This window comes from Boleophthalmus pectinirostris, unplaced genomic scaffold (assembly GCF_026225935.1).
Source record: "Boleophthalmus pectinirostris isolate CB_2022bp ecotype Guang Dong unplaced genomic scaffold, ASM2622593v1 HiC_scaffold_20, whole genome shotgun sequence".
Classification (NCBI taxonomy): domain Eukaryota; kingdom Metazoa; phylum Chordata; class Actinopteri; order Gobiiformes; family Gobiidae; genus Boleophthalmus; species Boleophthalmus pectinirostris.
In genome coordinates this window covers 1261897-1274357 of record NW_026571153.1, presented here as the reverse complement: position 1 = coordinate 1274357, position 12461 = coordinate 1261897, and the positions used below count along the sequence as shown (strand labels likewise).

Below are 12461 nucleotides of genomic sequence, written 5' to 3'. Positions count from 1 at the left end.
TGCTGCTGTCAGACTCTGGCGTCGTGTCGAGTCGTGTCGAGTCGAGTCGTGTCGTGGGTTTCTGTGTTTGTGACCCGGTGTTTCCGTCTCTGCTGTGGTTTTGTTCACACTTTGAGTCAGAGTTTAGAAGAACAAAACGCAGGTACAGACACACTTTGGTTCTAACTTTTGTGTCTGAAAAACGGCAGCGTTGGGGAGTTTACTTTTAAAATGTAATCCCCTACAGATTACAGATTACAGATTACACACACCAACATGTAGTTTGTAACAGAATCCATTAAATTAGTTAAAGTGAGTAATGTAATCTGATTACTTTGGATTACTTGATATTGTCATGCTTCATTTAGTCCTGGTGTTAGTCCTGGTTTAGTCCTAGTTTAGTTCTGGTTTTAGTCCTAGTTTAGTCCTAGTTTAGTTTTGGTTTTAGTCCTGGTTTAGTCCTAGTTTAGTTCTGGTTTTAGTCCTAGTTTAGTTTGGTTTAGTGTTTAGTTCTAGTTTAGTTCTGGTTTTAGTCCTGGTTTAGTCCTAGTTTAGTCCTAGTTTAGTTCTGGTTTAGTCCTAGTTTAGTCCTGGTTTAGTCCAGTTTAGTCCTAGTTTAGTCCTAGTTTAGTCCTAGTTTAGTTCTGGTTTTAGTCCTAGTTTAGTTCTGGTTTTAGTCCTAGTTTAGTCCTAGTTTAGTTCTGGTTTTAGTCCTAGTTTAGTTCTGGTTTTAGTCCTAGTTTAGTTCTGGTTTTAGTAATGGTTTAGTTCTAGTTTAGTTTAGTTTAGTTCTGGTTTTAGTCCTGGTTTAGTTCTAGTTTAGTCCTGGTTTTAGTCCTGGTTTAGTCCTAGTTTAGTCCTGGTTTTAGTCCTGGTTTAGTTCTAGTTTAGTTTAGTTTTAGTTTAGTCCTGGTTTAGTCCTAGTTTAGTCCTAGTTTAGTTCTGGTTTTAGTAATGGTTTAGTCCTAGTTTAGTCCTGGTTTTAGTCCTAGTTTAGTTCTAGTTTAGTTCTGGTTTAGTGGTTTAGTTAGTTTCTGTTTAGTTTAGTCCTGGTTTTAGTTCTTTTTAGTCTGGTTTTAGTCCTAGTTTAGTTCTGGTTTAGTTTAGTTTAGTTTAGTCCAGTTTAGTTTAGTTTAGTCTGGTTTAGTCCTAGTTTAGTCCTAGTTTAGTTCTGGTTTTAGTCCTGGTTTAGTTCTGGTTTAGTAATGTTTAGTTCTAGTTTAGTCTTAGTTTAGTTCTGGTTTTAGTCCTAGTTTAGTTCTGGTTTTAGTTTAGTCCTGTTTAGTTCTGGTTTTAGTCCTAGTTTAGTTCAGTTTACTTCTGGTTTTAGTCCTAGTTTAGTTCTGGTTTTTAGTTAGTTTAGTTCTAATTAGTCTAGTTTAGTTCTGGTTTAGTCCTAGTTTAGTTCTGGTTTTAGTCCTGGCTTAGTTCTAGTTTGGTCCTAGTTTAGTTCTGGTTTTAGTAATGGTTTAGTCCTAGTTTAGTCCTGGTTTTAGTCCTAGTTTAGTTCTGGTTCTAGTTTAGTTTAGTTCTAGTTTAGTCCTGGTTTTAGTCCTAGTTTATCCCAAAATGTGAAAACTGAAAATTACCGCCCTGTAATCCATTTATTTCAACAAAGTAACTGTAATCCAATTCCCACTCACTGAAAAAGTAACTGTAACTGAATACAGTTACTCATCATTTGTACTCTGATTACTCCAGTACATGTAATCTGTTACTCCACAACACTGAAAAACGGTGAGCAGATTTTCAAAAACAAATAAAAAAACTGGGACTCTGTTTGTGGTTCGTAAACTGCCAAAAAAACAAAATCTAGTCAAGTTCAGATGAAAATTTGATCATGATTTGAGCAAATTTCACTTGACAAATAAAAAAAGTAAAAATAAAAAATATTAAAAAATACATCTGGCTTCACTTAAAATAAGAAAAACAACAACTTTTTGCGCTTTAAATAAGAAATAAAATCATATGTTGCTTGATTCACGAAAAACAAACTTATTCCATCGGTGAATCATTTGACTTTTCAAGTTGAATCGACTCAAATAAAGTCAAAAGTTTTTTTAATTTAAGTCATTTTCACTCACCCACATATTGTTTTTTTCCAGTGTCATAATAGAATAATTAAGGATTACAGTTACTTTGTTGAAATAAATGGATTACACAGAGGGATTTTACTGTTTTCACATTTTGGGCTAAACCAGAACTAAACCAGGACTAAAACCAGACTTAAACCAGGACTGAACCAGGTCTAAAACCAGACTTAAACCAGGACTGAACCAGGTCTAAAACCAGGACTAAACCAGGACTAAAACCAGACTTAAACCAGGACTGAACCAGGACTAAACCAGGACTAAACTAGAACTAAAACCAGGTCTAAACCAGGTCTAAACCAGGACTAAAACCAGGACTAAACCAGGACTAAACTAGAACTAAAACCAGGTCTAAACCAGGTCTAAAACAGGACTAAAACAGGACTAAAACCAGGACTAAACCAGGACTAAACCAGGACTAAACCAGGACTAAAACCAGGACTAAAACCAGGACTAAAACAGGACTAAAACCAGGACTAAACCAGGACTAAACCAGGACTAAACCAGGACTAAAACCAGACTAAACCAGGACTAAACCAGGACTAAAACCAGGACTAAACCAGGACTAAACTAGAACTAAAACCAGGTCTAAACCAGGTCTAAACCAGGACTAAACCAGGACTAAACAGGACTAAAACCAGGACTAAAACAGGACTAAAACCAGACTTAAACCAGGTCTAAACCAGGACTAAAACCAGGACTAAAACCAGGACTAAAACCAGGACTAAAACCAGACTTAAACCAGGTCTAAACCAGGACTAAACCAGGACTAAAACAGGACTAAAACCAGACTTAAACCAGGACTAAACCAGGACTAAACCAGGACTAAAACCAGGACTAAAACAGGACTAAAACCAGACTTAAAGCAGGACTAAAACCAGGACTAAAACTAGGTCTAAATCAGGACTAAACTAGAACTAAAACCAGCACTAAAACCAGGACTAAACCAGGACTAAACCAGGATTAAACCAGGACTAAACCAGGACTAAACCAGGACTAAACCAGGACTAAACCAGGATAAACTAGAACTAAAACCAGCACTAAAACCAGGACTAAACCAGGATTAAACCAGGACTGTTGGGGTCACAGGTTCCAGCTCGTCCTGTGAACATGTGGTGAGTCTGAGCTGCTGTTTGTAAATGTAAACCTCCAGTTCTCTCCTGTGATTGGTGCATCGTCCAAGAGCCTGACCAATCCTGGGCCTCCCCCTACAGGGTCACACCTTAAAAGCCCCCTGCCGCCCCCTGCCGCCCCCTGCCCCCCGCCCCCTGCCCCCTGCCTGCCGCTGTCACACCACGGGTTTTTTTTTTTTTTTAGTTTTTTTTTTATGTTTGGACCAAAACAACACGACGCTGCCCAAACCTACGACGAACATCAGACCGGAGACGGAAGAGCCGACGTCACGGTGGGCGTGTCCGTCACAGCGGCTCGTACCACTGGGGGAGGAGCTCGACCGAAACGGCGTCTTGAAAATAAAAGATTAAAATTTCCTCAAACATGAATCAGTCCAAGTAAAGTTCAGAGGGTCAGAAAGAAGAAACGACCAGAACATGGAGAAAAGATGTGAAAAGTGCAGTTTGCAGCGTGCGTCGCGTTTAAACCCGCGCTGCCGTTGTGTTTGTGTGTGTTTGTGTGTTTTTTACGTTCGTGAGCTCTCGTTTCAGTCACAGGAAGTCGCTCTCACCACAGAAGCTTTCACACTTCTAGAAGCCGCGGCCTGTCGCTCCTGCAGCAGCTCTCGGCGTCTCTGCGGTTTTCTGACTCTCTGCTCAGGCTAAAATAAAAAACATGTTCTCTTTTTCTCAGTAGAAACGCCCAGAACCTCTGACAGGAAACGATCTTTAGATACGAGCGACGAGGGCCCAGTGTTTAATGGTCAGAGGATTTTATTTTAAAGTCCGACCTGTGGCCTCCTCCTTTTTGTTGCGGCCGTCCTCAGGGTCCGAACATCCAATAAATAAACATTTGTATTCAATTATAGTTCACAAAACAACAAAAAAAGTGACTGTGTTTCTGTTCGTGGGGTGAGTGTGTGAAACAACGTCAGGTCCTGTCAAGTCCTTCTCTGCTGGCCTCAAAAAAATCTCTGACCGATGTTAAGGTCAGTGTCCAAATGTTCCGTCCTCTTCCTTTGCAGAGTTTTTCCGACGTTTGTGCTGCTTCCACACGTGGGTTTTCATGTTTAAATATTTGACCAATCACATTTCAGCATCATCTGTTGCCGGGCAGAGTCAGAGTCACAGAGCTTCTGCGGGAACTCGAACACGACATAAATGTTCGTGAAACTGTCGCTTCGACCAATCAGATTTAGAGTTGGTGTCACTGACCTGCATCTGTAAAGAGCAGCTGCGAGAATTTAAATGATTATTACTGTATTTAACTGTATTATTATTATTATTATTATTATTATTATTATTATTATTATTATTATTATTACTGTGTATTATTGTTATTAATTAACAGTGTGTAGTGGGATTTTTTGTAGTGGGAACAATCCCTGACTAAACCAGGACTAAACCAGGACTAAACCAGGACTAAACCAGGTCTAAACCAGGTCTAAACCAGGACTAAACCAGGACTAAACCAGGACTAAACCAGGACTAAACCAGGACTAAACCAGGACTAAACCAGGACTAAACCAGGACTAAAACCAGGACTAAACCAGGACTAAAAAAACCAGGACTAAACCAGGACTAAACCAGGTCTAAACCAGGACTAAACCAGGACTAAACCAGGACTAAACCAGGACTAAACCAGGACTAAACCAGGACTAAACCAGGACTAAAGGACTAAACCAGGACTAAACCAGGACTAAACCAGGACTAAACCAGGACTAAAACCAGGACTAAACCAGGACTAAACCAGGTCTAAACCAGGACTAAACCAGGACTAAACCAGGACTAAACCAGGTCTAACCAGGACTAAATAAACCAGGACTAAACCAGGACTAAACCAGGACTAAACCAGGTCTAAACCAGGACTAAAACCAGGACTAAACCAGGACTAAACCAGGACTAAACCAGGACTAAACCAGGACTAAACCAGGACTAAACCAGGTCTAAACCAGGACTAAACCAGGTCTAAACCAGGACTAAACCAGACTAACCAGGACTAACCAGGACTAAACCAGGTCTAAACAGGACTAAACCAGGTCTAAACCAGGTCTAAACCAGGACTAAACCAGGTCTAAACCAGGACTAAACCAGGTCTAAACCAGGACTAAACCAGGACTAAACCAGGTCTAAACCAGGACTAAATCAGGACTAAAAGGTCTAAACCAGGACTAAACCAGGATAAACAGGACTAAACCAGACTAAACCAGGACTCTAAACCAGGTCTAAACAAGGACTAAACCAGGACTAAACCAGGTCTAAACCAGGTCTAAACCAGGACTAAACCAGGACTAAACCAGGTCTAAACCAGGACTAAACCAGGACTGATCTTGGACATGAGAGAGAACCCCAAGTCCATGGAGCAGAGTGTTCGTCCTAGTTTAGATCTGGCTTAGTCCTGGTTTAGACCTGTTTTACTCCTGGCCTGGTTCAGTCCTGGTTTACTCCTGGTCCGTTTTCAGTTTTTTTTTTTTTTTCATTTTTCATTTAAACACAAAATCAAAAACTGAAAAAATGAATCATTATCTGTTTTTTTATTTATTTTATTTTTTCATTTTGGTTTTGGTGACAAATATTGAAGAAAATTGTTGTTTTTTTCATTTTCTTATTTTTGGTTTTATTTTGAAAAACAAACGAACAAATGACACACAGATTATAACTTCCTGTGAGGTTATTATTTTGTTTTTATATAGGAAGTGTAAGGAATGGAAAAAAAGCCAATAAGATCTTTAGTTGATGATGTCACAAGGTGGAACCAAGCATTTTGTTGCCAGATGACGTCACGTTCGTTGAGGATTCGCTTCATAACTGGATTTGTTTTTCGCTGATTTCTGTGACGTTTTCTTGGGTTTATTTTTTGAGCCGTAGTTTCAGATGTTTCAGAAAAGCATCTTCTGAGTGAAGGCGAGGAAGAGGAGGAGGCAGACGCCGACGTGGACCGACGCTCCGGAACTCCTGGGCACATCCTGAGAAGAACCGTCATCTTCTGTAAGAGGAACAGAGGATGAAGAGGAGAAGGTGACAGGATGAAGGAGAAGGAGAGGAATGATGAAGGAGGATGAAGAAGATGAGAGGATGAAGAGGATGAAGAGGAGAAGGTGAAGGTGAAGAAGGATGAAGGATGAAGAAGGTGAGGATGAAGAGAGAGAAGGTGAGAGGATGAGAGGATGAGAGGAGAAGGATGAGAGGATGAGAGAGATGAGAGGATGAAGAGGAGAAGGTGAGAGGAGAAGAGAAGAAGAGGATGAAGAAGAGAAGGATGAGAGGAAGAGAGAGGTGAGAAGAGAGAAGGTGAGAGGAAAGAGGAATGAAGAGAGAAGAAGGTGAGAGGAGAGGTGAGGATGAAGAGAGAGAAGGTGAGAGGATGAAGAGGAGAAGGTGAGAGGATGAAGAGGAGAAGGTGAGAGGATGAAGAAGAGAAGGTGAGAGGATGAAGAGGAGAGGTGAGAGGATGAAGAGGGAGAGGATGAAGAGAGAAGAGAGGGAGAGAGGATGAAGAGAGAGAAGAAGAAGAGAGATGAGAGGAGAGGATGAGAAGAAGGATGAGAGGATGAAGAGGAGAGAAGAGAGGATGAGAGAGAGAAGGTGAGAGGATGAAAGAGGATGAAGAGAGAGAGGTAGAGAGAGAAGGTGAAGAGGAGAAGAGAGGATGAGAAGGTGAGAAGGTGAGAGAGGAGAGGATGAAGAGAAGAGAGGATGAGAGAGAGGTGAGAGGAGAGAGGATGAAGAGGAGAGAAGGTGAGAGGATGAAGAGGAGAAGGTGAGAGGATGAGAGAGAGAGGTGAGAGGATGAGAAGATGAGAGGTGAGAGGTGAGAGGATGAGAGAGAGGTGAGAGAAGAAGAGGAGAGGTGAGAGGATGATGAAGAGGAGAGGAGGTGAAAGAGGATGAGAGGAGAGAGGAGAAGAGAGGTGAAGAGAAGGAGAGGTGAGAGGATGAAGGAGAAGGTGAGAGGTGAGAGGATGAGGAGAGAGAGAAGGTGAGAGGATGAGAAGGTGAGAGGTGAGAGAGGAGGTGAGGAAGAGAGAGGAGAGGAGGTGAAGAGGATGAGAAGGTGAGAGGAGAGAAGGAGAGAGTGAGAAGGAGATGAAGGAGAGAAGGTGAGAGGATGAAGAGAGAAGGTGAGAAAGGAGAAGGTGAGATGAGAAGAGAAGAGAGGAGAAGGAGGTGAAGAGGATGAAGAAGGAAGGTGAGAGGATGAGAGGATGAAGAGGAGGAGGTCAGAGGAGCAGAGGGTCACCATTATCTCCACTGTATTCATCGTTGAACATATCTTCTATATCGTCTGCGCAGAAAACACAAGAAAAATAATAAAATAAAATTCACCAGTTACTTTTGCCCTTGAGCAAGACACTCCCCACACGTCCGTCTGTTTCAAATCGAGAGAATGAAAAATACAAAACTGTGATGGTCAAGAAAAAGTGACACACTTTACATTAAAGTTTTAATCGGAATAAAAATAATTATATCCTGAATTAAAAAGTTCATGTAAACACATGAAAATGATTATTCATGATTAAACTTAATTCTGAAGTAAGTGGGTGAATTTGTTCATTTTTCAAAATAAAACCAAAAATAAAACAAAAAAACAATTTTCTTCTTATTTGATTTTTTTTTTTTAGTTTTCGATGTTTCAGTGAACGGACTGAACCAGGACTAAACCATTTTCGGTCCTGGTTTAAGTCCTGGTCTCAGTTCCGGTTTCAGAGCAGAGGAGGAAGAGGAGAAGGTCAGAGGATGAAGACGAGAAGGTCAGAGGATGAAGAAGAGGAGAAAGGTCGAGAAGGTCAGAATGAAGAGAGAGAAGGTGAGAGGATGAAGAAGAGAAGGTCATGAGGAGAAGAGGAGAAGGTCAGAGATGGATGAAGAGGAGAAGGTCAGAGGATGAAGAGGAGAAGGTCAGAGAGATGAGAGAAGAGGAAGGTCAGTCAGAGGATGAAGAGGAGAAGGTCAGAGGAGGTGAAGAAGAGAGAAGGTCAGAGGATGAAGATGAGAGAAGAAGGTCAGAGGATGAAGACGAGAAGGTCAGAGGATGAAGACGAGAAGGTCAGAGGATGAAGAAGAGAAGGTCAGAGGATGAAGAGGAGAAGGTCAGAGGATGAAGAGGAGAAGGTCAGAGGATGAAGAGAGAAGGTCAGAGGATGAAGAAGAGAAGGTCAGAGGATGAAGAAGAGAAGGTCAGAGGATGAAGAGAGAAGGTCAGAGAAGATGAAGAGAGAAGGTCAGAGGATGAAGAGAAGAGAAGGTCAGAGGATGAAGAAGGAGAAGGTCAGAGGATGAAGAAGAGAAGGTCAGAGGAATGAAGAGGAGAAGGTCAGAGGATGAAGAAGAGAAGGTCAGAGGATAAGAGAGAAGAGAGAGAGGTCAGAGGATGAAGACGAGAAGGTCAGAGGATGAAGAAGAGAAGGTCAGAGGATGAAGAGGAGAAGGTCAGAGGATGAAGACGAGAAGGTCAGAGGATGAAGAGAGAGGTCAGAGAAAAGAAGAGTCAGAGAGATCAGAGGAATGAAGAGAGAAGGTCAGAGGATGAAGAGAGAAGGTCAGAGGATGAAGAGGAGAAGTCAGAGGATGAAGGAGAGAAGGTCAGAGGAGAAGAAGAGAAGGTCAGAGGATGAGAGGTGAGAGGTCAGAGGATGAAGAGAGAAGGTCAGAGGATGAAGAGAGGAGAAAGGTCAGAGGATGAAGAAGAGAGAAGGTCAGAGGATGAAGAGAGAAGAGAAAGAGAAGAGGATGAAGAGAGAAGGTCAGAGGATGAAGAAGAGAAGGTCAGAGGATGAAGAAGAGAAGGTCAGAGGATGAAGAGGAGAAGGTCAGAGGATGAAGAGGAGAAGGTCAGAGGATGAAGAAGAGAAGGTCAGAGGATGAAGAGGAGAAGGTCAGAGGATGAAGAAGAGAAGGTCAGAGGATGAAGAGAGAAGGTCAGAGGATGAAGACGAGAAGGTCAGAGGATGAAGAGAGAAGGTCAGAGGATGAAGAGGAGAAGGTCAGAGGATGAAGAGGAGAAGGTCAGAGGATGAAGAGAGAAGGTCAGAGGATGAAGAGAGAAGGTCAGAGGATGAAGAGAGAAGGTCAGAGGATGAAGAGGAGAAGGTCAGAGATGAAGAGAGAAGGTCAGAGGATGAGGATGAAGAGGAGAAGGTCAGAGGATGAAGAAGAGAAGGTCAGAGGATGAAAGAGAGAGGTCAGAGGATGAAGAATAGAAGGTCAGAGAGGATGAAGAAGAGAAGGTGAGAGGATGAAGAGGAGAAGGTCAGAGGATGAAGAAGAGAGAAGTCAGAGGATGAAGAAGAGAAGGTCAGAGATGAAGAGGAGAAGGTCAGAGGATGAAGAGGAGAAGGTCAGAGGATGAGAAGAGAAGGTCAGAGAGATGAAGAGGAGAAGGTCAGAGAAGGTCAGAAGATGAAGAAGAGAAGGTCAGAGGATGAAGAGGAGAAGGTCAGAGGAAGAGGAGAAGGTCAGAGGATGAAGAAGAGAAGGTCAGAGGATGAAGACGAGAAGGTCAGAGGATGAAGAGAGAGAGAGGTCAGAGGAGAAGAGAGAAGGTCAGAGGATGAAGAAGAGAAGGTCAGAGGATGAAGACGAGAAGGTCAGAGGATGAAGACGAGAAGGTCAGAGGATGAAGAAGAGAAGGTCAGAGGATGAAGAAGAGAAGGTCAGAGGATGAAGACGAGAAGGTCAGAGGATGAAGAGAGAAGGTCAGAGGATGAAGAGAGAAGGTCAGAGAGATGAAGAGAGAAGGTCAGAGGATGAAGAAGAGAAGGTCAGAGGAACAGAGGATGAAGAAGAGAAGGTCAGAGGATGAAGAAGAGAAGGTCAGAGGATGAAGACGAGAAGGTCAGAGGATGAAGACGAGAAGGTCAGAGGATGAAGAAGAGAAGGTCAGAGGATGAAGACGAGAAGGTCAGAGGATGAAGAATAGAAGGTCAGAGGATGAAGAGGAGAAGGTCAGAGGATGAAGAGGAGAAGGTCAGAGGAGAAGACCAGAAGGTCAGAGGATGAAGAGAGAAGGTCAGAGGATGAAGAAGAGAAGGTCAGAGGATGAAGAAGAGAAGGTCAGAGGATGAAGAAGAGAAGGTCAGAGGATGAAGAGGAGAGAAGGTGAGAGGATGAAGAAGAGAGAAGGTGAGAGGATGAAGAAAAGGTCAAGAGAGTCAGAGGATGAAGAGAGAAGGTGAGAGGATGAAGAGGAGAAGGTCAGAGGATGAAGAAGAGAAGGTCAGAGGATGAAGAAGAGAGGTCAGAGGATGAAGAGGAGAAGGTCAGAGATGAAGAGAGAAGGTCAGAGGATGAAGAGGAGAAGGTCAGAGGATGAAGAGGTCGAGAAGGTCAGAGGATGAAGACGAGAGGTCAGAGGATCAGAAGAAACGAGAAGGTCAGAGGATGAAGAAGAGAAGGTCAGAGGATGAAGAAGAGAAGGTCAGAGGATGAAGAGAGAAGGTGAGAGGATGAAAAGAGAGAAGGTCAGAGGATGAAGAAGAGAAGGTCAGAGGAACAGAGAGATGAAGAGAGAAGGTCAGAGGAACAGAGGATGAAGAAGAGAAGGTCAGAGGAACAGAGGATGAAGAAGAGAAGGTCAGAGGATGAAGAGGAGAAGGTCAGAGGATGAAGAGAAGAGAAGGTCAGAGGATGAAGAGGAGAAGGTCAGAGGATGAAGAGGAGAAGGTCAGAGGATGAAGAGGAGAAGGTCAGAGGATGAAGACGAGAAGGTCAGAGGATGAAGAGAGAAAGGTCAGAGGATGAAGAGGAGAAGGTCAGAAGGTCAGAGGATGAAGAGGAGAAGGTCAGAGGATGAAGAGAGAAGGTCAGAGGATGAAGAGGAGAAGGTCAGAGGATGAAGAGGGAGAAGGTCAGAGGATGAAGAGGAGAAGGTGAGAGGATGAAGAGGAGAAGGTGAGAGGATGAAGAAGAGAAGGTGAGAGGATGAAGAGAGAAGGTGAGAGGATGAAGAGGAGAAGGTGAGAGGATGAAGAGAGAAGGTGAGAGGATGAAGAGAGAAGGTGAGAGGATGAAGAAGAGAAGGTGAGAGGATGAAGAGGAGAAGGTGAGAGGATGAAGAGGAGAAGGTGAGAGGATGAAGAGAGAAGGTGAGAGGATGAAGAGGAGAAGGTGAGAGGATGAAGAGGAGAAGGTCAGAGGATGAAGAGAGAAGGTCAGAGGATGAAGAGGAGAAGGTCAGAGGTTGAAGGAGAAGGTCAGAGGATGAAGAGGAGAAGGTGAGAGGATGAAGAGAGAGGAGAGGATGAAGAGAGGAGCAGAGGAGAGTTTCAGAGGAGCAGAGGAGAGTTTCAGAGGAGCAGAGGGTCACCATGAGCATCATAGTCGATCGTACCTTCTTCGTTGTCATAGTCTGGACGAGCCTCTTCGCCGTTTGCTGCAGGAAACTGGACCTGAAAAGGCTGAGCAGAAAACACAAGAAAAATAATCAAATAAAATTCACCAGTTACTTTTGTGTTTCATGTGGAGAGAATGAAGAACACAAAACTGTGATGATCGAGAAAACATCACCAACACAGACTGTCTGTCTTCGTCTACAGTGGGGGTGTCAAACATCCGGCCCGTGGACCGGATCCGACCCTCCAAGACCTTTAATCTGTCCCTCGGCTGATTTTCTACTCAAATATTTTAATGATATTTTCTATTAAAATGGTGTTAATTTTGTGTGGTGTTTATCACAGCAGCGTCTCCAGCGTCTCTGTACGTGGCCCCTCCCACCAGAGCAGCACAAATGAAGACTTGTCTCTTTCCAAACGCTCTTAAAGGACGATCGTTTTGACTGTTGACCGTGACACCCTCATCAGAAAAATGTCCAACATGAGAAAAGTGGAGCCGAGTGCAGGATTTTACAACAAAAATGGACCTGGTTTAGATCTGGGTCAGTTCTGGTTTAGACCTGGTTTTCGCTCTATCATGATTCACCTTTTCGTGGTCTCGCTGTTTCGCGGATTTTTTTTAAATGCAATTTTACATGCCTTTTTTTTTTACAGTGTATGAACATGTATTGTGTTCCTCCCGCTGCGTCCTGATTGGCTCAGAGACTCCTGTCTCCTGTTCAGTACAGATGTGTTCAGTTTGACAAATGTACATAAATGTTGGATCAGTGTGATTCTGAAGTGCTCGATGTTTGTGAATTTTCTCCCCGACAAAACCCCCAATGTCGACAAAACCTTCTGCACTGACAAAGTCTCCTGCGCTCACACCCAAAAGGCCGAGGAAAATGTAACCATCACACAAAAAGTTGGACTTCTGGACACGCTGAAGGAAGAGAGACGTTACGTGGCTG

General features: G+C 43.1%; 1 long non-coding RNA gene across 1 annotated transcript; it reads right to left on the bottom strand.

The window, feature by feature from the left end:
- Positions 1-5725: 5725 nt before the first annotated feature.
- On the bottom strand, positions 5726-11791 carry LOC129409824 (uncharacterized). Its single transcript, XR_008632602.1, has 3 exons — positions 11511-11791; positions 7422-7466; positions 5726-6167 (listed from the first exon to the last, which is right to left on the bottom strand). It is a non-coding gene; the product is annotated as an uncharacterized LOC129409824 (long non-coding RNA).
- Between the last annotated feature and the right edge of the window lie 670 nt (positions 11792-12461).